Source organism: Protopterus annectens, chromosome 4.part1 (genome assembly GCF_019279795.1).
Source record: "Protopterus annectens isolate FY-2018-M chromosome 4.part1, PAN1.0, whole genome shotgun sequence".
Classification (NCBI taxonomy): Eukaryota; Metazoa; Chordata; order Ceratodontiformes; family Protopteridae; genus Protopterus; species Protopterus annectens.
The window spans coordinates 74,481,249-74,504,001 of NC_056734.1; the positions used below are offsets into that span (position 1 = coordinate 74,481,249).

The following is a 22,753-nucleotide window of genomic DNA, read 5'->3' on the forward strand; positions in this document are numbered from 1 at the left end:
AGCTGTAAGGGCAGTAAAAATCTGAAGAGAATGTGACACTGGAACATATAAAAATTTTAAATGATTGCAGTAACAAAATACATCTGGGTCAAAGTGCACATATTTTTTATGATTCCCCTAAATTAAAGGGCTATTGGAATAGCAAAGATGATTTTCTTAAAGCATTAATATTCACTGATTCATTTTCATTGTCCAAATCATTAGTTCTTTTCAATGTAAATGAAGGTTACTCTTTGAATAAGAATAATTCATATTTACCATGGTCAGTACTTGTTATCGCCAGAAAATGCATCACCAGAAAATGGAAAACTAGCTGCCCACCTACCATTGAGGATTTCTTGTCTTCAGTAAAAGACCTGGCAATCAAAGAAACTAAGACCAAATAACTTAGAATCTATCCAAAGTCATTTATTAATAATCCTTAGACAAAGGTTTTATCACTTACTGAGACTTTACAACCAGAATATAACTCTTTCTGAATTGATACTTACACTAAAGAACTTGTGTATTTTACGTGTGCTCTGCAGTTCTGCTTCAGGCCTATGTACATATTGTAAATAGTTTTTACTTTGGTTGTTAATATTTTTTCTTAGAACGAGAATACTGTTGTCAAATAATAAAATATCTGAATGAAAAAAAAACAATACGTGTTATTTGTCAGCTGCGCTATTTATTGAGTCACTGACTGGTCATGTGATGATGGAGTTAGTACATATAAGTGAGTAGGGAAAGCCCTACCTCAAATGGGGGATTCAAAGAGGATGTAGATTTTGAAGCTGTTTTTTGTGTGGTACTATAAATTTGAATAGTACATGTTTCTAGTACATTATATGTCCACAGGTTCAGAGAAGTTTAATAGGCTAATGGCCCTACAGCCCTTAAAAGCCTAGCCATTTTTATCCCAAGTTGCCCTAATTGTCAGTAGTTAAGTGAGGGAAGTTCGCCAAGGTAAAGGTCTATGGTAGTTGTTACCAAATTTCTCTGTCCAGTAGGGATGTGGGCACCACCCCAGGAGTGAATTTGCAGCCATCCATCCATTGGTCTAGGTTGCATTTGAAGAGGGTCAGGGAAGGGTTCTGTTTCACATGAACTGGAAGATTGTTCCAGAGAAGTGGCAGTCTCTGGGAGATGTATCTATCTCACCAGCATGACCTGCTCATGTCAGAGGCTAGGTTAAGATCCCCGGAGAGTCTCTCTCATGCAGTTTGATTTACAAATTTGTAGCATTTCCATCAGTACCGGGTCAGAAAATGCCCTGTAAACCAGGCACAGGTCACCCCTTAGCAACCTGTTGGAGAAAGAATACATTGACAGGACTTTCAGTCTTTCCTCATAAGACTTGTTTTGTGTGCCCTGTAATTTCTTAGTGAGAAACCTCTGTGGTCTCGAGTTGTTGCAGGTATCTGAGGTACATGCAAAAGGGAGCATTGTACACAATTATTGGTCTGATGAGAGCCCTGTTGAGAGCCAAGTAGAAAGGAATTATAACATCCTTAGATCTAGATGCGATGCCTTTACTTATAAGATGTGCCACATAGAAGGATTTCCTTACCACTGTAGATACATAGTGGTCAAATTTCAGATTGCTATCAACCTGAGTACCTAGATTACATACCACTGGGTCTACACTTGGGGGGATGCTGCCCATAATGTAATTAGCAGTGATGTCAGATTTCCCAAAGGGAATAATAATACATTTTATGCATGTAGGTTTAATCTGTGGCTTTGGCACCAATCATTTGTCTGCCTTATCCCTGTCTGCAGTATATTAACATCATTGGGTGACTCAATGATTGTTCTCAATTTGCAATCGTCAGCAAACTTGGTCAGCCACAGCCCATCCAGGTTTGCCCTGACTTCTAAGAAATAAATTCCAAACAATAGGGAGCCCAGCACAGAATCCTGTATATGCCACTGGTGACTGGTCTTTTGCTAGAGGTGAACTCGCCCACTTTGTCAGTATGTGTCCTGTCGATGAGCTAGTTGGCTACCAATCCAGTACTGTAGGGGTTAACTCCCAATTGGGAGAGTGTCTGTATAATACATGAGTGGGGGATTGTGTCAAATGCCTTAACTAGGTCAAGATAGGCAGTATGCACTGTCTTTCCCTCGTCCAGGGCTTTGGTGACTTTCTTGAAGAAGTTAACCATGTTAAAAAGGCATGATCTACCTTTAACGAATCTGAGCTGAGTTCGGTCCAGAGTCTAGAGATTACCTCTGTCCTTACTAATAACGTCAATAATGATTCATTCCATGGCCTTGCAGATGCATCTAGTCAAGCTTATGGGCCTATAATTCCCAGGGTCGGGTGATGATCCCCTTTTCTGCAGAGGGATTACTGATGCTGTCCTCCATTCCATCAGAACGTAGCCAGGTAAACAGGAATCCAAGTGGGTCTAGTAGGTCATGTTTTAAGTTATTTAAAAGAAAACCTGAAATGTTGTCTGGTCCCATTGATGCCATGTTTTTGGCTTTGTAGGGCACCAAACTTACCTGCTCTCTTGAGATAACAGGCTGAGGAATGGTGGCAGGTATACTTTAGGGGATGACTGTAGGGGACAGGGGGGTGAAGTTTGCTCCAAATCTGTCAGCTATCAGGTTGCTATTACCTCCAGTTGACTATGGGTTGTACCATCTACAGCCAGTTCAGTGCATAGCTGGGTATTCCCTTTTTAGATTTTGGAAGAAGTTAAAGAATGCCTTGTGATTATCCTTAGCTAGGGAGGTTATTTTTACTTCATAATTAGCTTTGGAGGACTTGACAAGATCTTTAATTTGTTTGTTTAAGCTAGAGAGGGATTTCTTCCTCTCCTAAGCCAGTTCCCTCCTGTTCTTGGACATTAGTTTCTTTCTCTTGTTGTATAGCCTGTTTATACTAGGGGTCCATTAGACCTGGTTTTAATCCAGTCAGGTGCAGCCGATTCAATACAACTGCCTAAGTGGTTATATAGGGCATTAGTGTACTCGTCTGCATAGGAGTCTGTGTTATCTGTGTTCAAGGGGGCTTTGAAACTTCTTATACCATAACTTAGTAGGAGGTAATTTGTTTTTGAAAAATTATTAAGCATTTTTGAACTAGATGGGGTATCTGGTCTTCTAATTACATTGAATAAGACTGATTTATTGTCCAATCTTACCAGGGAAGGTATCACACAGGGGTGGGGTGCAATGGTCTCCCATGTTAGTGAGTACTATGTACAGGACATTTGTGCCTCTTGTGGGTGTGCTGATTAGCTGTTCTAGAGCATTTGCATTAACAAAGTCCAAAAACCTCTGAGCCAGCGTGTTTGTGGTCGTGTATGTTTCCAGTCGAGGGTAGGATAATTAAAATCACCCATGAGTAAGGTGCTGGGCTGTATGGCAAGTGACTCCAGTAAGTCCAGGTATGCAGTATTCTTTTCCTGTTTCACTGTGGGAGACCTATAGCTAGCTATGATGTGGTAGGGGTCTTTGCCTATAGTTAATTGGACAGGCAGTAGCTCGAGTCATACTGTTTGACCAGTCTCGAGGTGTACTTATCCTTAATGAGGATGGATACTGTTAGAAAAATATGTATTTGAACGTGTATAAAGTGCTAGTTTAAAAGCAAATAGTATATAATGCATTTTATTCTATTTACAGTATGGCAATAAGAATGATTTTACATGTAATTGCTTGAAGCTTTGGAGCTGCAGTGTATTTGAACTCTGACCCTGGCAGTAGCCAGCTCAGCAAGCTTATGTTTTTCACTAATGATTATCTGCTGGGTCAGGAAAATTAAATGTATAAAGCATTGAATATTCTTATTCCTTCCTCTGAGATAATTGACCTTGTGAATGTATCAGAGATAAGACACAGCTGCTAAAAGTAAAAGTTGCAAGAAGAACAAAGAAGTATATTACAAGAGTGAACCGACTATTGTATTCAAGCAAGCCTGAGACCTTGGAAGAGTAACATTTACAGAAAGACATTATAATGAACCAGGTGCTTTGCAAGGCTGTATTATTCCCATGGGAAAACTTTTAAAATGTATAACATCAGCTTTTTCTTATGAATAGAATATTGTAGACCATAGTGATGTAGGTGCCCTGTGACTAACCACGTCAGTAAGGTGGGCACAGCCTGAATGTAAGACTATATAAAATTGTGTATTTCCTGCATCTTGTCAGACAAAACTCTGTACTTGTATGTTTTTTTGCCTCCTGGTGTACACTAGTAAACTTTTGCATCTGAGCCTCCTGTGTTGTTATCATTTGTTTTTATTTAACAGTTTGGTCCTCCTTGAACCGGAATTCCCTTGGTAAGCTGCAGATCAGAGTGTATCGGTGGTCGAATACTGCACAGGAGAAGTTACCAAAAGGGTTCTTCTTGAAACACAAAGACCACCGACTGAATTGTCGTCTTGAGAGGCTGGCCACTTTCTGATCTGCGGCTGAAGAGCGGTCTCGAACTGGTCGACCCAGGAGGCTCAGGTAGGAAAATATTTGCCTTTTTTCTGTTTTAGATCAGGGACTAGGTTACAGTAAATGTCATTGTCAGAGATTTGTTATACAGATCAGGGACAAAAGGAAATTACTGTATATTTTGTCAGAGATCAGGGAAACAGAATAAGGTAGGCAGTTATTCTAGATAAACTGTGTAAGGAACTGAAATACCACGTGGTGAAAAGGGTTACGTAGCATTTTCTTTTAGAATGGGAAATCAGTGCACTAAACAATCGCGGGATCCGCCCCTAACTGATGACGCAAAATATATGCAATTACAAAGGACTGATAATGTAAGGTATTATACAAAATGGGTTAATAAATACGGATTTGACGGTAAATTAAACAAGATTTCATTAGTTAAACTTTTAAAACAGCTTAAATCTGACGCAGAAGGTCAGGCAAAAAAACAACAACAATTAGGCATTCCTCAGGCACACAGGTGGATTGAGGAAGTAAACCGAAGGGAACAGAAAACTAAAAATGCAAAAACATTATTTTTAGACAAAGAGAATAATAATACAGTAATAGCGACGCCCCCTCCCTCCGCCTCCAATGCCTTTTTCAGGATATGAAGCAGGAGGACAAGCTGGTCCACCTCCACGTTATCCTGAAGTTACAAGAGTACTAAAACCATTTGTTAGAGATCCTATTGAAACTAGGTCCCGGACACGTAAAACACTTGGGGACACAGACTTATATCAAATAGGGAGAAGCACACTAGAAGAGAGTGAGGAAGAAATCTGTCCACTGATCGAGGTACCAAATCCTCAGGCAGGACAGGAAGGGCAGGACCCAACTCTTCTAGTATATAGACCATGGACACCGGAAGATATTCGGAAAGCTACAGAGGGAATCCCTCATCCAAAAGTTAATTACACAAAGTTTTTACAAGATTTACAAGGTATGAGACTAAGTTACCACTTGAATGGGGAAGAAGTAGAAAAGGTAGTTAGACAGATTGTGGGTCCAGACTGGCACATGATTTGTGGCACCTGGAATCCTCGTAATGCAGAGCTTAAACCACTCCCACATAGTGACACAGAATTAGACAACAGAGTGAAAGGTCTTACAGACCAAATTTCTGGAAAATGGAAACCTAGAGCAGATTGGACTTGCATTAATCAATGCATACAGCAAGAGAATGAAACTGTAGATGGGTACTATGGTAGATTATTGGAATGTTTCAATAACCATAGTGGTATGGCTATTCCTAAAAATCAGACACATGATACCTCATATAAACAGCAACTGAAAAATGCGTTTTTGAAAGGTTGCATTGCACCTATCAGTAGCTTTATTACAAAGCATATGATAGATCATCGAACAAGTAGGCTACAAGCCTTACTTGAATATGCCAGACATGCTGAAAGACACTTTAATAGTAAAAAGAAAAAGAAGACACAGGTCTTCACAGCTGAAGACGGAGCAGAGGTCTTTGTAGTACAGTCAGGTAAAAAGGGTAAGAAAAATACCCAGGGAAATAGACAATCTGACAAAAGGTCAGAAGATTTTGAAGAGAGAAAAAAGAAAGGTGAGTGCTTTAAGTGTGACAAGAAAGGACATTTAGCAAGGGATTGCAGGCTAAATAAAAAGGTGACTACAGAAAATAAAGGTGATGAGGACTGACTATATGATAGTGATGAAAATCAGAAATCATCAGGGAAGGAAAACAAACAAAGGGCAAATGTAAATGTAGTGGAAGGAACAGAGGAAGTACAAGCAGATGTAGAGGATGAAGAAAATGAAATTTTAGATTTGGCATTACTGAGCTTAGAGCTCTATTTGGCAGACACAAAACCGGAAGTTACACTTCTGGTGGAAGGAAGGGAAGTGAAATTCTTGTGTGACTCAGGAGCGTCACGAACTTTGATACACCCTTCAAAGTTACCAGAATATTCTGAATCACCTGACTATATATTAGTGAAAGCAGCAAATGGACAGCTATATAGGGAGCCACTCTCCCATGATATAGCAATAACTGACCCTGTTTCAGGCATGACTCAGAAAAGTAAAATTGTAGTTTCTGCAAAATGTCCAGTAAACTTACTGGGAAGAGATCTTATGCAGATATTTGGCATAGCGGTGGTTCCCACTATGCAGGGTATGGAAGCACAAAGACAAATGGATACTTTTGTGGTGCGACCGGAGGGTGAAACCTTTTACTGGTACAGCCAGGACCTAGTTACGACTGGTCCAGGGTCAGTAACCGGAGAACTGATGAATGTAGCCATCAGTAAGGCCCCCTCCCTTAACACTGACCAACAGCATTTGTTACATTGTACTCTATACTACTGTAGCATGAAAGGACCTGATAAAGAATATGAGCAAGAATTGTTCAAAAATCCTGCTAACAGATTAGTATTACGAACCTTGTATTGGGATACTGAGGGAAACAGTGTGGTAAGCTGTTCACTACCTCAGGAATTCATGACACTGTACAAATCTAACAGACTACCACATGTCAGCTTGAGAAAGAATAAGGATGTGAGATGGGCAGACTTAGGAGAAAAAGTAACAAGATGGGAAAAACAAACTGATTTAGAATTATCAGAACAGGGAATACAAAAACAGAAATTGAATTGGCTAACACAGACACATCCAGCTGTACACTTACAAACTAGTGAAGACAGCTGATTAGCATTCTTATTAGAAGAAGAAGAAAAAGCCTTGTGTGATATACCAGATATTCTTTGGTCAACAGGTAAATCAGATGTAGGACTTATTCAAACAGCAGGACCAGTAACTATTACACCAAAATCAGCATTTAGACCACAAAAAAGACAATACCCCTTGAGGAAAGATGCAGAGCAAGGAATCAAGCCTATAATAGCAGCATTACTCAAGGAAGGAGTACTGGTAGAATCTCTTGATTCACCATGTAACACCCCTCTATTTCCTGTTAAAAAAGCAAACGGGAATGGCGGATGGTACAGGATTTACAAGCTGTAAACAATGCAATAATACCCAGAGCACCTACGGTGCCAGACCCACACACCTTGTCGAATGATTTAAAACCACAACAAAAATATTTTACTGTGGTAGATATAAGCAATGCTTTCTTTTCAATACCTATACATCCTGATAGCCAGTATTGGTTTGCATTTACATTTCAGGGTAAAAGATATACCTATACTCGGCTACCGCAGGGATATTGTGAAAGTCCAACGATATTTGCGCAAGAAATGGCAAGCAACCTGGCAGGGTTTACTCCACCAGGAGGTAGTCAGATTCTGCTTTATGTAGATGACATCTTGCTAGCAGCCCCTACCCAGCATCAATGCAGGGAGGATACGATAGCATTATTGAAATTTTTAGCAGCACAAGGACACAAAGTAAACAAAAGTAAGTTACAACTTTGGAGAAAACAGGTTAAATACCTAGGATATGTAATATCCAATGAAGGTAGAATATTAGACGAAGACAGAAAAACAGCGATTTTACAGGCACCCAAACCAGCAACCAAGAAGGAAATGATGTCCTTCTTGGGAACGACTAATTTTTGTCGAAGCTGGATATCAAACTATGCTTTAGAATCTGCTCCACTGGCTGATTTAATATATAAAACACCAATGGCAGCACAAGATGTATTACAATGGACACCTAAAGCAGAAACAGCTTTCTGCAGACTAAAACAATTGATAGCTTCATCACTAGTTTTAGGACTTCCAAATTACCACAAAAGATTTTTTCAGACCGTAGATTGTAAACAGGGATACATGACGTCAGTTTTGACGCAACAGCATGGGGATAAGCAATGCCCCATAGCTTACTATTCATCACAGTTAGATCCAGTGGCATGATCATTGCCTCACTGTGTGCAAGCAGTAGTCGCAGCTGCAATGGCAGTACAGGCTTCGCCTCAGTGGTGTTGTTCCACCCTCTCACATTGAGAGTGCCTCATGCAGTCGCGATAATTTTACTGCAAGAGAAAATAGCATATCTATCTCCTGCTAGACATCTTTCATGTATGACCATACTGCTGAGCCAACCTCATATGGTAATTGAACGTTGTACAACATTAAATCCATCAACGTTACTTCCAACTCCTGTGGATGGCACACCACACAGTTGCCTGCAGGAAATTGAGCAAATAACTTTGCCCAGACAAGACCTTACTGATATGCCCTTGGATGATGCCGAGGTGACATTTTATGTGGACGGTTCATGCAGAAAGGGTCCTACAGGGAAAAATCTAGTAGGGTATGCAGTAGTCACAGATACAGAGATTTTAGAAGCCCAACCCTTACAGCATAACCTGTCTGCTCAAGCAGCAGAACTGATAGCCTTAACACGGGCTTGTACTCTAGCGAAAGATGAATGTGTGAACATATATACTGACAGTCAGTATGCTTTCTACAGTGCATGTTTTCGCACAGCAATGGAAAAATAGGGGAATGATAACATCTACTGGCAAACCGATTAATCATGCGCAACTTATTTTAAACTTGTTAGATTCCATTCAGTTACCTACTAAAGTAGCTATTTGTAAATGTTTAGCTCATACAAAACAACAGGATGCAATTTCAAAAGGAAATGCAAAAGCTGATGCAGCTGCAAAGCAAGCAGCCTCAGACTCAGAAATTTTACTTTTAACCGAGGAATTACAACCCTCTGAGATTTTAGATTTAGAAATGTTAAAAACGATGCAGACATTAACTACAAAAGCTGAGAAACAAAAATGGGAGAAACGAGGTGCAATCCTCGAAAATGGACTGTATATCCCCAAAGAGAAAAAAACAATATTGCCGTCTATTTTATTTAGATATGCAGCTTTGTTGAGCCATGGGCAGTGCCATGTCTCAACAGGGGGGATGGTACAGTTAGTAAATCGAATATTCCAAACATATGGATTCATAAACTTCACACAAAAATTTTGTGCAGCATGTCATATCTGTAACAAACATCATGCACAAAGAGCATTCAAACCCAAGCAAGGGAGTTTTCCTATACCACCGTATCCGTTCCATACTATCTGTATGGATTTCATAAAACTGAACAAATGTGAAGGGAAAAAATACTGTTTAGTAATTATAGACATGTTTTCCAAATGGGTAAAAGCTTTTCCAACTAAAAATCCGAATGCAGCAACAGTGGCAAAGGCCCTAATAAAAGAAATAATTCCTAGATTTGGCATACCGAAAAGAATCTATAGTGACTATGAACATTTCAAATTGCTGGGTTTGTACTGCCATACCAACAGCATATGGAGGACCGTTGATGTCCGCTGTCCCCTTGGGGATAAATGAGACTTGGGAAAATTTGCTTTTTGATACAGGTTCTGTAAGATCACAGGACAAAATTGCATTGTATTTGCCTATTACACAGAGGGGAATTGTATGTTTCTGTAAGAATGATACACTCCAAGTGGGTTGGAGTAACTGTAACATAACTATATCTTATAAATGCTATATTAAAGCCAAAGATAAAGGCACTGTTTGTAACACAAATTATGATTCATATTTGAGCTTAATGAAAACAACATTAAGTGATGTGCAGAGAAATCCTGTTTTGCATAAACAATTGTCTGTTATAGACAAGAAAATATTTCATTCAGAACTAACCCGCATCAGTACCAAAGTAGAAAACTGTTATTTTGTTTGTGGAAAAAAAGCATACAAATAGCTACCTGAGAATTGGTTCGGCAGTTGTTTTTTGGGTTATCTGGTTCCGGCTATAAGGCATACTGCAGAATTACCTCTAGGTAAGATACGAAATGTAAGAGATGTAGCCCGAAAACCTGAAGATCCTATCGGAAAACCTGTAAATCCAATGGGAAAAATCGAAGCTGGTTGGAAGAACCATCATTCCGTGAAAGATAAAGAAAAATTGACTCATATGGACTTGAGTGACAGTGTTATATCCTGGGCTGGAATATTTCCAGCATATGGAGCAGTCAAATCGATCTGGGAGTTGAGAAAACTGTCAAAGCTTCTCGAAGTAATGAGTAACGCAACTTTTTCTGCTCTCGACCTAGTGACTGATAAACTAAATGCAATGAGAACTGTTGTGCTACAAAATCGAATGGCTCTTGATTAATGATCACCTAGAGGTAATACAGCAGGTATCGGCCATGACTGAACCAGGCCCAAACCCACTGATGAACTTTTTCCAGAGTCTGTTTGGTGGGTGGGGTTCTATCCTAATGAATATTTTGATTGCTATTTGTGTTGGTCTGCTCCTATTAGGAGCATGTGTCTGTTGTGGGATCCCCTGTATGAAAAGATTAGTCAAAGATTTTGTTGATATATCTGTAACTGAAACTTTGTACCAAGACATTGAATTGGAACTATTGATTCCAGATGAAACTTGTTCCGAAATATAAACTAAATGACTTGCCTAGTTGAAAGTCCTTAAAGGAGAAGGCTAGGAGACGATATAACATTGTTTATGTTTCTGAATAGAATAAAAAGTATTAAAAGGGAGGAAAATGTTAGAAAAATATGTATTTGAACATGTATAAAGTGCTAGTTTAAAAGCAAGTAGTATATAATGCATTTTATTCTATTTACAATATGGCAATAAGAATGATTTTACATGTAATTGCTTGAAGCTTTGGAGCTGCAGTGTATTTGAACTCTGACCCTGGCAGTAGCCAGCTCAGCAAGCTTATGTTTTTCACTAATGATTATCTGCTGGGTCAGGAAAATTAAATGTATAAAGCATTGAATATTCTTATTCCTTCCTCTGAGATAATTAACCTTGTGAATGTATCAGAGATAAGACACAGCTGCTAAAGTAAAAGTTGCAAGAAGAACAAAGAAGTATATTACAAGAGTGAACCGACTATTGTATTCAAGCAAGCCTGAGACCTTGGAAGAGTAACATTTACAGAAAGACATTATAACGAACCAGGTGCTTTGCAAGGCTGTATTATTCCCATGGGAAAACTTTTAAAATGTATAACATCAGCTTTTTCTTATGAATAGAATATTGTAGACCATAGTGATGTAGGTGCCCCATGTGACTAACCACGTCAGTAAGGTGGGCACAGCCTGAATGTAAGACTATATAAAATTGTGTATTTCCTGCATCTTGTCAGACAAAACTCTGTACTTGTATGGTTTATTGCCTCCTGGTGTACACTAGTAAACTTTTGCATCTGAGCCTCCTGTGTTGTTATCATTTGTTTTTATTTAACAGATACACCTCCTCCGTTGGTTCTTTCACACTCAGTTTGTGGTGTGAACATATGGAAGGCATTGTAGCCTGCACAGCCGGGGTGATTTCCATGCCTTTGAACTATGTCTCGGTGACTGCACAGACATCAGCATCTTCCAAAGTGAGGAGTGCTTCCAGGGAATGTAGTTTCTTGTTTAGACTTCTAGCATGAAGCAGCAGTACCTTGAATTTATCCAAAGATGATGTTGTTATGCTGGCAGGTTGGTTAGTTTGACACTGCCTAAAAAGGCACAATAAGAGTTTATGTTTCAATAATGTAGACATCTGTAGTTTTGTAAATTCAGTATTCAGGTCTTTTGATATGATATCTCCAGTGCACTGACATTTGGCATAATGGCATTCAGTTCATTTACAAGAATATATGTGACACCAGCCAACTCAGTCTATGTATAAGCTACCAGTAGTCACAGTTGACCATTTCCATACCTCTGCCAGAAACTGTGGCCTAAAATTGTAGTTATGGTTTAAGAAAATCTAAGTCAGCTATTCATTCAAGCCTAAGATGTACTTTAAAGTACTGTGTTAAAACATAACCACTAATTAAAATCAGACAATGCACGTCTTTGAAAAAGGTTAACTAATGTAATTATCAGTGAAAGAAAAAAATAGTAGGAAATTACAGAACTCTCATAATAGGCCACTGGAGAGGCAGCAATACTCTAAATGTTCATCTCACCTCATTGTGCTCTGTCTTCCATTAAAACTACATAATTGTGGGGTAAGCCTTAACCGCAAAATGAAATCACCTCAGCATGGCTCTACAATCAGTCCATTTGAGCTTCTCCATTGATAACTATTCTTTTTGGTACCACCTCCAAACTATCACTGCTTATTCCTCCATCACGCTGAAGGCTTATCTTTTCATATCACTCCTCTTCTTTCTTTCCCTATCAACCCCCTACCACATTGCACTCTCTTATCAAACACCACCTGTTCTCTCCTTCACTCACATTTCTAGCACCTTCCTTCACTCCCAGCTAATCTCTCCTTCTCTCTTTCATCTTTCACCTTCACAGCTTCTCCTGTTCTACACCTTTCCTAACACCTCACTCTCCTCTACTCTGAAATCAGAAAGATCCACTAACATAAACCTCTTTACACATGTCATTACCTTCCTAGAAACACTCCTCCTGGAAGGGGACATCCATCCTAATCCAGGTCCACCTGCCATCACCTCTCACAACCACTCACCTCATACCTCACTCCTCTGCTTCTCACCCCTACCCCTTCTCCTTCTCCTAAAACACTATCTATTCTTTGAATATTCAAATCCTCATAAATAAAATCACAGAAGTGCATTCATGGATTGTTACTACTTCTCCACATATCTTAACCTTACCAGAAACCTGGTTAAAACCTCACATCACTAATACCGAAATCGTACCCCTTGGTTACAATATTTTTCATGCTGACAGACTTAACAAGAGGGGTGGAGGTGTTGCCATCCTCTTCTCTGACCAACTTAATCTCTCCTCATTCTCAGTTTCTATACCTAGCTTTCAGCCTAATGAAACTCTTACTGTCAACTGTCACCTACACTCTCACAAAAATTTTGCCATAGCCTCTATCTATATCCCTCCAGGGAACAATATTCCTATCCATGAGAACTTTCTGTCATGGATTGCTCAAAATGTACCATACGAAACCATCATCCTTGGTGATGTAAACATAAACTGGACCTCGCTTACAACTGTTTCACCTAATCACAGCATTAATCTGCATGGCTTCCACCAACTCATCTAATTTTCTACTCAGACTAACAAAAACTCCTTTACTGAAGCCACTCTAGACTGAAGCCTTACCTTTAATCCTAACCTTTATCATAACCCTGGGACACTTCCAGACTCTCTAAGTGATCATTGCCCAACGTATATCTACAGATAGTCTAAGCAACCACCCAAAGACCACCTTTATATAGAATGTCGTAAACTCACTAACTTTAATCCAGATACTTTTAACACCAAATTATCCAGCATAAACTGGTCCTTCCTTCATTGACTCTCTCTCAACGTTGCTGTTAAATCTTTCAGTCTGATATTTCTTGACATACTTAATTCACTAGCACCCACCAGAAAAATCAGAATAAAGTCTAACTTTGCCCCTTGGCTTACCAAACATACCGGCTCCATCATGCACAAGAGAGATAGTCCCTGGAAAGCCTGGGTCAAAAACAAATCTCCTCCCCTTTATCAAAAGTATAAAGAGCTTAAAACCTATCAAAAAACTAGTTAACAATGTTAAGAAAAATTTCCTTTGCGCTGCCCAATCCAACCCACAGAATAATAAAAAAAACTCTAGACAACCATTAACAACCTCCTGTATCCAGGCAAGCCTACCACTCCCAATTCCTTCCCACACAATACAGCCACTGAAACAGCCACTCTGCTTAATAACTATTTTATAGACAACAATCCAAAAACTAACTCAAAATAGCAACCCTTCCTCTATTCCTCCTTCATCCTCTAACACAACATCTTCTAATACCTTCTCATTTAAACCAGTTCTTACCTTCTACATCAAATCTGTCTTGTCCAAATTCAAACCTCGCTCCCCCTCTGCCACAAAAACTCCTACTTTCTTAAACTTGCTGCGGAATCAATTGCCTACCCCATCACTATACTCATAAATAGATCAATCACTGAAGCCATTGTACTTGACATATGGAAATCTTTCTTTACAATCCCATTACATAAGGGTAGAAATTCTACTGACCCTTCTAATTATAGGCCTATTGCCATCCTGTCTCCATCTCCAAAATTCTCGAGAAATGCATACATATCCAGTTATTCAAACACCTGCTTGACTATAACCTGCTAAGTTCCACCCACCATGGATTTAGGCCCCACCACAGTGCATCTACTGCTCTACTTTCCTTCACCCAAACAGTAGCTGAGGCCTGTGACAACAACATGCTGATAACTTGCTTACTCCTTGATCTCTCAAAAGCCTTTGATACTGTCTCTCACTCTAAACTTCTAAATTCTTAGAACTTAATCTCTCCAACTCCTCTGTTAACTGGTTTTCTAGCTACTTCTCTAATAGGCAACAATCTGTTTGTTGGCAAACTTTTTTCTCCCCCTTACATCTGGTCAATATAGGAGCTCCTCAAGGATCTATTCTGGGCCCCCTCTTGTTCAATAGATTTACTAACAAACTTTATTCTGCTTTTAAGCTTTCTACACTATTACAATATGCCGATGACTCCGCACATATTACCTCTGCACAAAACATTCTCGTTCTATTAGCACTAACTCAGGACACGTTTTCATCTGTCAAAACATGGCTCACTGATAGCTAGTACTAAATCCTAAAAAAAAAGAAAACGTCTTCTCTTCTTTCCTAGAAAACTGGCTGAACACAAACCCTCCTTCATCATAACTTCCCTTAACAATACCATTATCAAAGTTGAACCTCATGCCAAACTACTTGGTGCCATAATCGATGACAAACTAAAATTTGACTTACACATCCAACAATGTATAAAAAAATGTAATGTTTCAACTTATTCTTCCTGACCCACAATCTCAATATCTATATTTGTTGCCCAAAATACATAAACATCCAACCCAACCACCGGGGAGACCAATTGTATCGGGAAGGGGTTCTTTGACAGAGTCTTCATCAGCCTTTTTGACTGAATATCTACAACGTTACTACCCATGGTTAGAGCAAGAATCAAAGATACCACACAGTTTCTTCAGATTATCACCAGTACACAGCTGGATCCCAGTTGGATGATGTGCACATTGGATGCCACCGCTTTATATACCAATATCCCCCATTGAGCTGGTTCAGAAGCAATACAGTTTTGGTTGGAAAAAACAGATATATAGACTCCAGGGTTCAATACTCGACTAATCTGTTTAACAGAACATGTTCTAACAAAAAATTTTTTTTTACTTCCATGGTAAATGTTACTGGCAAGTTAGGGGTACTGCCATGGGTGTTTCTTTTGCCCCCATTTATACTGACTTGTTCATGGGGTACATTGAAGAAGAACTTATGTATGATGCCAACCTCAACATATTTTTGGGAGAATTGGACATCTGGCGGTGGTACTTGGATGATTGTTGGATGGTGTGGAGAGGTGATGTAACTTATGTACAGGAGTTTGTACAATACTTAAATTAAAACAAGTGGGGGATTCATTTTACATTGAACTGGGATTATAATCGAATAACTTATTTGGATGTGAATGTCATTCTAGAGAGTGATCACACACTGAGAACTGAAGTTTTTCATAAATTTCCCCAATTCAATACCCTGCTTCATGCCACAAGTCATCATCCTCGACACATCATCCACAACATCCCGAAGTCCCAGTTTTTGAGGATCAAACGCATCTGTTCCACTGAGCATGCATTTTCACTACAACAACAGGATTTAACTAATAGGTTCCTTAGCAGGGGCTATCATGCTCATAACATAAACAAGGCCTGTTCATTGGCCTCAGAACAACCTAGAGATAATCTTTTGCAGTATCAACACACCCCTAACAATTTGGATAGAAATTCATCTCAACCTATATGCCCGGTCACTTCGTTTGGACGTAACATTAACACATTCAGACAAATCATTGACAACCATTTGGACATACTACTGGCCAATGAAAAATTATCTGCATTATTACCACCTCAATGTCTGTTTTCATATCGAAGAGGCCCTACACTAAACTCTCATTTTACCCACTACAAACATTCATCACCCTCTAATACACAACAGAAGTTTACACTATTTGAGGATAAATTGGTGGGTAGTATTCCTTGTGGTCACTGCTCTGTGTGTGCATTTGTTTCAAAGACCAAAGAATTTACCAGCAGTAACTCCTCCAAGATATATCAAATTTGTTCCTTTGGTAATTGTAGCAGTGACTGGGTGGTATACTTAGCTACCTGTTTTTGTTCCGCTTTTTATGTGGGACAAACCTCCCGCCCACTGAGGTTTCGTATTAGTGAACACCTCAGTGACATCAGAAATAAGAGAATTTCCAATTCACTGTTTAAACATACATTGACCCATACCACTGCTAGATTTAATTTTACTATCATAGACAAAGTCCAGCACAACAGAATATGTAAAGCAGGGTGGCATACCATTCTAAACAAAAAAGAATCTAGCTGGATTGTCAAGCTAGGGACTTTGTTTAAGTCATGGCCTTAATGAGCTTACCTAATTTGGTATGAACCAATAAGAATATGATTCTAATTATGTGCTTTTGTACTTAAACAAATCAAGATTTCATTGTGTGTTTTAGCACTGAAGAAGGCTTCACTATTGCCAAAACTGGTTTGCTATTATTTTTGGAGTTGTCACAATAAAGAATGATACATTCTCTTCAACCTCCTAGGTGCTGGACACTTTTTGTGTTTGGTATGCATTTGGTACAGTCCTTGTACCTCGTCATACTTGCGTATCTTTTGTGCATGCTAGGCTTGTATAGGCCCTAAGGCCGATAGCCTAGTACCAACTTATGAACCTATGAACCACTAAAGTATTCAGGCTCCTTATGGCACCACAAAGTAGGAAGATATGATGAGAGACTTTAACTTATTATTTTGTGTCTGGAAAAATATCCAGCTATATTACATTTTTAGAGAACATAGAACCAGCAATTGACACACAGTCGTAGTTAGAAGACCTGATAATATTGCAATAGCCTATTATTGCTACACCCAGAGCCTGGATAACAAATATGAAAACTATATAGTTTGATCCTATTAAAAGATTATAAAATATACATGTGTACTAATAAAGATTATAAAATATACATGTGTACTAATAAAGATTATAAAATAACTGTTATAGCAGAGTCATGGAGTTCCAAATACTTATATTTTCCTGGGTTTATAAGTGTGAGCTTTTTAGAGACATCTTTAGAGCAGCAGGATTATTATTGCTTATACATGAAATAATACCCTCATAATTCCAATGGGCTAAAACTATCTTGTTGAAATCTACATATATCAAGACAAAGTAACTTACACTTAATACTGAGCTATAGAAGGCTTGGCACAGATTCTGTGAAACATTTTTTTTACTTGAACTGGACAATATCTGTAATGGTAAAAACATACTTCTGGTGGGGGATTTTAATTGCCTGCTAACTGATTGGATACATCTTAGCAGGGATACAATCTTCTCAAAATAATTTATTGATATTTTTTCATTATATAATCTTCATAAACTACTTAAAAAATAACTACAGGGAAAAAAAGTTGGACTTAGTGGCAAGTGACAACTTGAGACTTCCAGAAATGTACGAATTTGTGAACCTCTTGGTTCTTCAGATCATAGTGCCTTCATCTTTTATGCTGAATTAATAAATGTTCTATCTGCTACTATTATGAAATATAGCTATGGTTTGATTAATTTCAGTGAGGTTAAAAAATGGCTGATTGTATTAGATTGGATAAACTTAAATACAAGTAAGCAGTGTGAACTAGGTTATGTAACCTTGGAGCATATGTTAGCAAAAGAGTAGAAGCAGCAGTAACGCATATTAAATATGTGAATATTAAATTCCCTTTTGGTGGTGTCCATCATTAATTAAATTGTACTGAAAGAAGCACAGAATTTTTCATTTTTAGTTTTATTTACTGATCGATTGACATTTGATTGCTCTGAAAGTCTCACTGGGTAGGAGCCCATTTTCAATGGAGGCCCAGGGAGAAAAGCTCCAAAGTATTACAAAAAATTTTAAGCACAACAATTTTACAATCTTCAAAAATAATGCAAAAATATCTACTGTTTAAATAAATATAGCCAATTAAATGTGATATAAAAACATTGATTAAGAATAGAGGCAAGTTAAAATTTAGAGAAATTTTAGCCAGTTTATAGATAAATTAAAGGTAAATTCATATAATGCAAACAGGAACTGCAATATGAAGTGAGAGGAAAAGCAGGCTTATGATATATTTAGAGAGAAAGCCAGGAGAGAAAATTTGATAGAAGTAAGGAAGTGAGTGAAGATGGGTGTGTAAGGAGGTTTGAGGTACGAATAGGCGCTTGTTCACATTTGGGGATATAGTTTATCCTGGTGTTAAGCAAGTACAGAGTCAGATTTTGGATATGAAGTCTTTCAGAATGGTGTTGAAGGATGGTAAGGAGGGGACTGACCTGATGGATACAGGTCTTAGCAACATAGTATGAGTGCAGACAATGTCCAGCAGATATGACATGTTTGTGGACAGACAGGAGTTTTTGGTCATTGGATCATAATAACTGATTGGGAACATAGTTATATAGAATAATATTTAGTGCTGGACAAGCAGATGGAAGCTGTGTATATGTTAGTTGATGGGGTAGTGCTAACCAATTTAGGCTTTTAAGTGCTATACAGTGGCGGGTTCTGAAAGGAGTATTTGCTGCAAATTTAGCAACCTTGTTAAGGCATAGTTCAAGTTTTGATTTTTGTGATGCCTGGAAGTTAAGGATGGGGAATGACATAAAGAAGTGTGGGGAAGAGAGAAGTAGTGGCGTGTAGTTTTAGTTGCTTTGGTGAGAAACTTTTTAGCATGTAAAGCATATCTAGATGTTCATCGTGTTTCACTGTTGCAGTCATGACTGTAGGGTTCTCCCCTGCCGGCAGGCAGCCCCCGGTTGGCCAGAATCCCAAAGTCTGGGTCCGGCGTCGGCTGTTCAACCATGCTCCCTGACGTCAGAGTGCCAGGAGTACAAAGCTGACAGCCGATGCCATCTTCTCCAGTCTTTCTTGCCGTGCGGTGATAGCAGTTCGCAGGTGCCGGTCGGCTGACTCCTGATGATTTTTTCTGATAAACTTCAGTCTGAAGATTTTCTTCTCCACTCAAAGCTAAGTACCCCGTTGGGGAAACTTTTTTCTTGCTCCACTCTGATGTCAGAAAAAGTTAATAATTGTATTTCATGTGGGAAGCAAATACCTCATAAGGATTTTCATTCTTACTGTATTCCTTGCTTAGGCCCTGACCACGACGTAGCTAGTTGTCGGTTTTGTGCTAGATTCAATCAACGTACTATTAAGCGAAGGTATGATTTTGCTTTTCATTACTTCGGTAGGCGCTTTAACTACAAAATGTCGTCGGATACGGTTCCGGCTACCGGAGTTCATAAACGTCGCAAGGATAAAGACAGGCCTCCGAGGTCCAAATCTGATGATAGCGCACAAGCGGAGCCAGCTTCAGGTTCGGCTGTCGTCAGTGAGGCGCTTTTGCAGCCCCTGTCGTCGGCCATTTCAGAACCGATGGCCGAAACGGACTCTCATGAGGAGCCAACCAGGCCTTTAAATATTTCTATTGCAGGACCTTCAGACAATGCTCCTTCGGATGGGTCTGGAGCCGCTGTGCAGGTACCGGCTTCCGAAGGGGTTTTCAGGCCTACTCAACTTCTAATAAAGGCAAAGCCAAAGACAAAGGCAAAGACTCCTTCTAAATCAAAGATTGCAACACAGGCCTCTTCTGAACTGGCTCCCAAGTCACAGAAACAGTTACTCAAGATGGCGGAGGATTTACTTACTATGATTAGGGGTTCACATCCCCCTCCAGATAAAAGGCCAAGGCAGGATGTTTATTATGATTCCTCTGATCAGGCTTCTGTTTCTTCAGTTTCTTCTTCTGAGCAGGAATATTCTTTCCCTCCTTTTGAGGATTCTGATGCTGAGGAATCCATTCCTTCAGCTTCTCCCCCTGAGGATTTCTCTTTTGGGGAAACTTTGCATGAAATGAGGGAACATTTCCACTGGGAAGGACAGGAGTATTCGGAATCTAAGAAAAGACTGAGGGATTTTCTTCTTCTTCCCCAACATAGACCCCTGGCTATTCCTCCTGTTTTGGATATTGTGGATGATGCCTTTTCGGAGGCTAACTTAACCCCTGACTCTTTTCCTCCTGCTCCTGTTAAGACTGATAGATATTACCGGGTTCCTGATTCCCACCAGTTTTTATACAAGAACCCTTCTGCTGACCCTGAAACCATTTCTCAGGGTCCTAAGGGAGTTAAGGCCGCTTCTGCCAAAAATCCCATTCCTACTGAAAAGGATTCTCGATCCTTAGAAAGGTGGGGCAAAAAGGTGTAGACTTCTGCTACTTTGTCCATTAGGGCTTTAAACTGTCAGTTTCATATGCTGAAATACCAGCAATTTCTCTTGTCTGTTTTAAAACAAAAGCTTACTTCCATTTCTGCCTGTGCAGATGATAAGGAATTACATGATTTATTGCATGCCACTGAACAAGTTGGGAAGCATGGTTTACACTGTGGATTTGATGCCTTGGAGGCTTCTTGTAGGGCTGTGGCCTCTGGCACAGTCATTAGAAGGCATGCATGGCTAAAGGAACAAAATTTGCCTGATCAAGTAAAGGCTAAATTATTGGATGCTCCTGTTCAGCATGATGTTTTGTTTGGATCAAAAGCTGAAGAGGTGATTAAAAAGATGGAGGATAAGGCGAAATCCATGCAAACAGTTAAAGATTTCTTACAAGTACAGCCACCTAGATTTAGCAGGAATTGGCCTTCAAAAAATTGGTCCTTTCCCACTTCAGACAGGCCTCAGAGGGGTAGATATAGACGCTCCAGAGGAAGGCCTCAAACACAAGCTTCTTATAGACCAAGACAGTGGACTGCTTCCACCCCTAGGGGAGGAGAGGACAGGTCACAAACTCAAAGGAAACAAACTCAATGACTCCCTCTGTTGGGCTACAGGAACTTCTTGCCTGGAAGCCCCTCTCGGAGGAAAACTCTCTTTTTTATCAAAATTGGACTCAAATAACCCAAGACAAGTGGGTTTTGGATGTGGTTTTAAGAGGTTACAAATTCCATTTTCATACCTTGCCAAGGCCAAGCGGATGGCCAGACCTTCCAAAACATCAATGGACGAAGGCCTTAAACCAGGTGGAAGCTCTTTTGGCTATGAATGCCATAGAACTGGTTCCATTTTCAGAGATGGGAAAAGGTTTTTACTCAAGGCTCTTTCTAGTCCCAAGGAAGCAAAACTCATGGAGACCCATTCTGGATCTGTCGGTCTTGAACACCTTTCTAGAGATTCCAAAATTCAAGATGCTTACTCTACAGCAGCTACTTCCAATGCTGTCCAAAGATGCATGGATGGTAACTTTGGATTTAAAGGAGGCATATCTACACATTCCCATCAGGCAGGATCGTAGAAAATATCTCAGGTTCAAGGCCGTATCGAGGCACTTTCAATTCTCTGCGCTGCCCTTTGGATTGTCTACTGCGCCCAGGGTCTTCACCAAATGCCTGGCTCCAGTAGTAGCTTACTGCAGACTCAAGGGAATTCAAATTTACCCTTATCTGGATGATTGTCTAATTCAGGCAGACAGCAAGGATGTCTTACTCCAGCATCTAGAATTTGTACAGAACCTCCTCAAGTTCCTGGGATTCTCTGTAAACATAAAAAAGTCAAATTTGACACCATCACAACAGATAACTTTTCTGGGTGCTCTTCTAAACACCATAACCCAGATGGCATTTCTGACATCCAAAAAACAATTACAGCTGACTTCAACTTTCAAAACCTTGGCAACTTTAACTCAACTATCTGCAAGTAAATTCCTGCAGGCTTTGGGTTACATGGCCTCATGCGTCCTTCTCGTACCATATGCAAGACTACACATGAGGAAAATACAGTGATACCTAAAAAGTGTATGGTCTCAGCATTGCCATAGTTTAGGCATACTGATCTCTGTCCTTCCTTGCCTTCAAAAGGAATTTCTTTGGTGGTCCAGGGCATGTGCTCTAAACAAAGGGAAACCCTTCCGTCTGCCTCCTGCCACTCAGATTCTAACCACGGACGCCTCGGATTATGCTTGGGGAGCCCATTTTCAGGGCAACTGTCTGCAGGGCCTTTGGACAAAGGATCAGAAGCACCTGCATATCAATTTAAAGGAAATGTTAGCCGTTCAGAAAGCTCTATTGGCCTTCAGGAATCTTTTACAACCAGGACAACTACTAATACGGACAGACAACACCACAGTTATGTGGTACATAAACAAGCAAGGGGGATCTCATTCCTACCCCCTTTGCAGACTAGCCATGGATCTATGGAACACAGCTCTAGCTTGCAATCTGGATCTTCAAGCTCAGTTTCTACCAGGGAAACAAAACTTTCTGGCAGA

General features: G+C 39.6%; 1 protein-coding gene across 1 annotated transcript in view; it reads right to left on the reverse strand.

Moving 5' to 3' along the window:
- WDR49 (WD repeat domain 49) overlaps positions 1-22,753 on the reverse strand; it is a 983,894-nt gene that overhangs the window by 570,980 nt on the left and 390,161 nt on the right. The window lies entirely within an intron of this gene.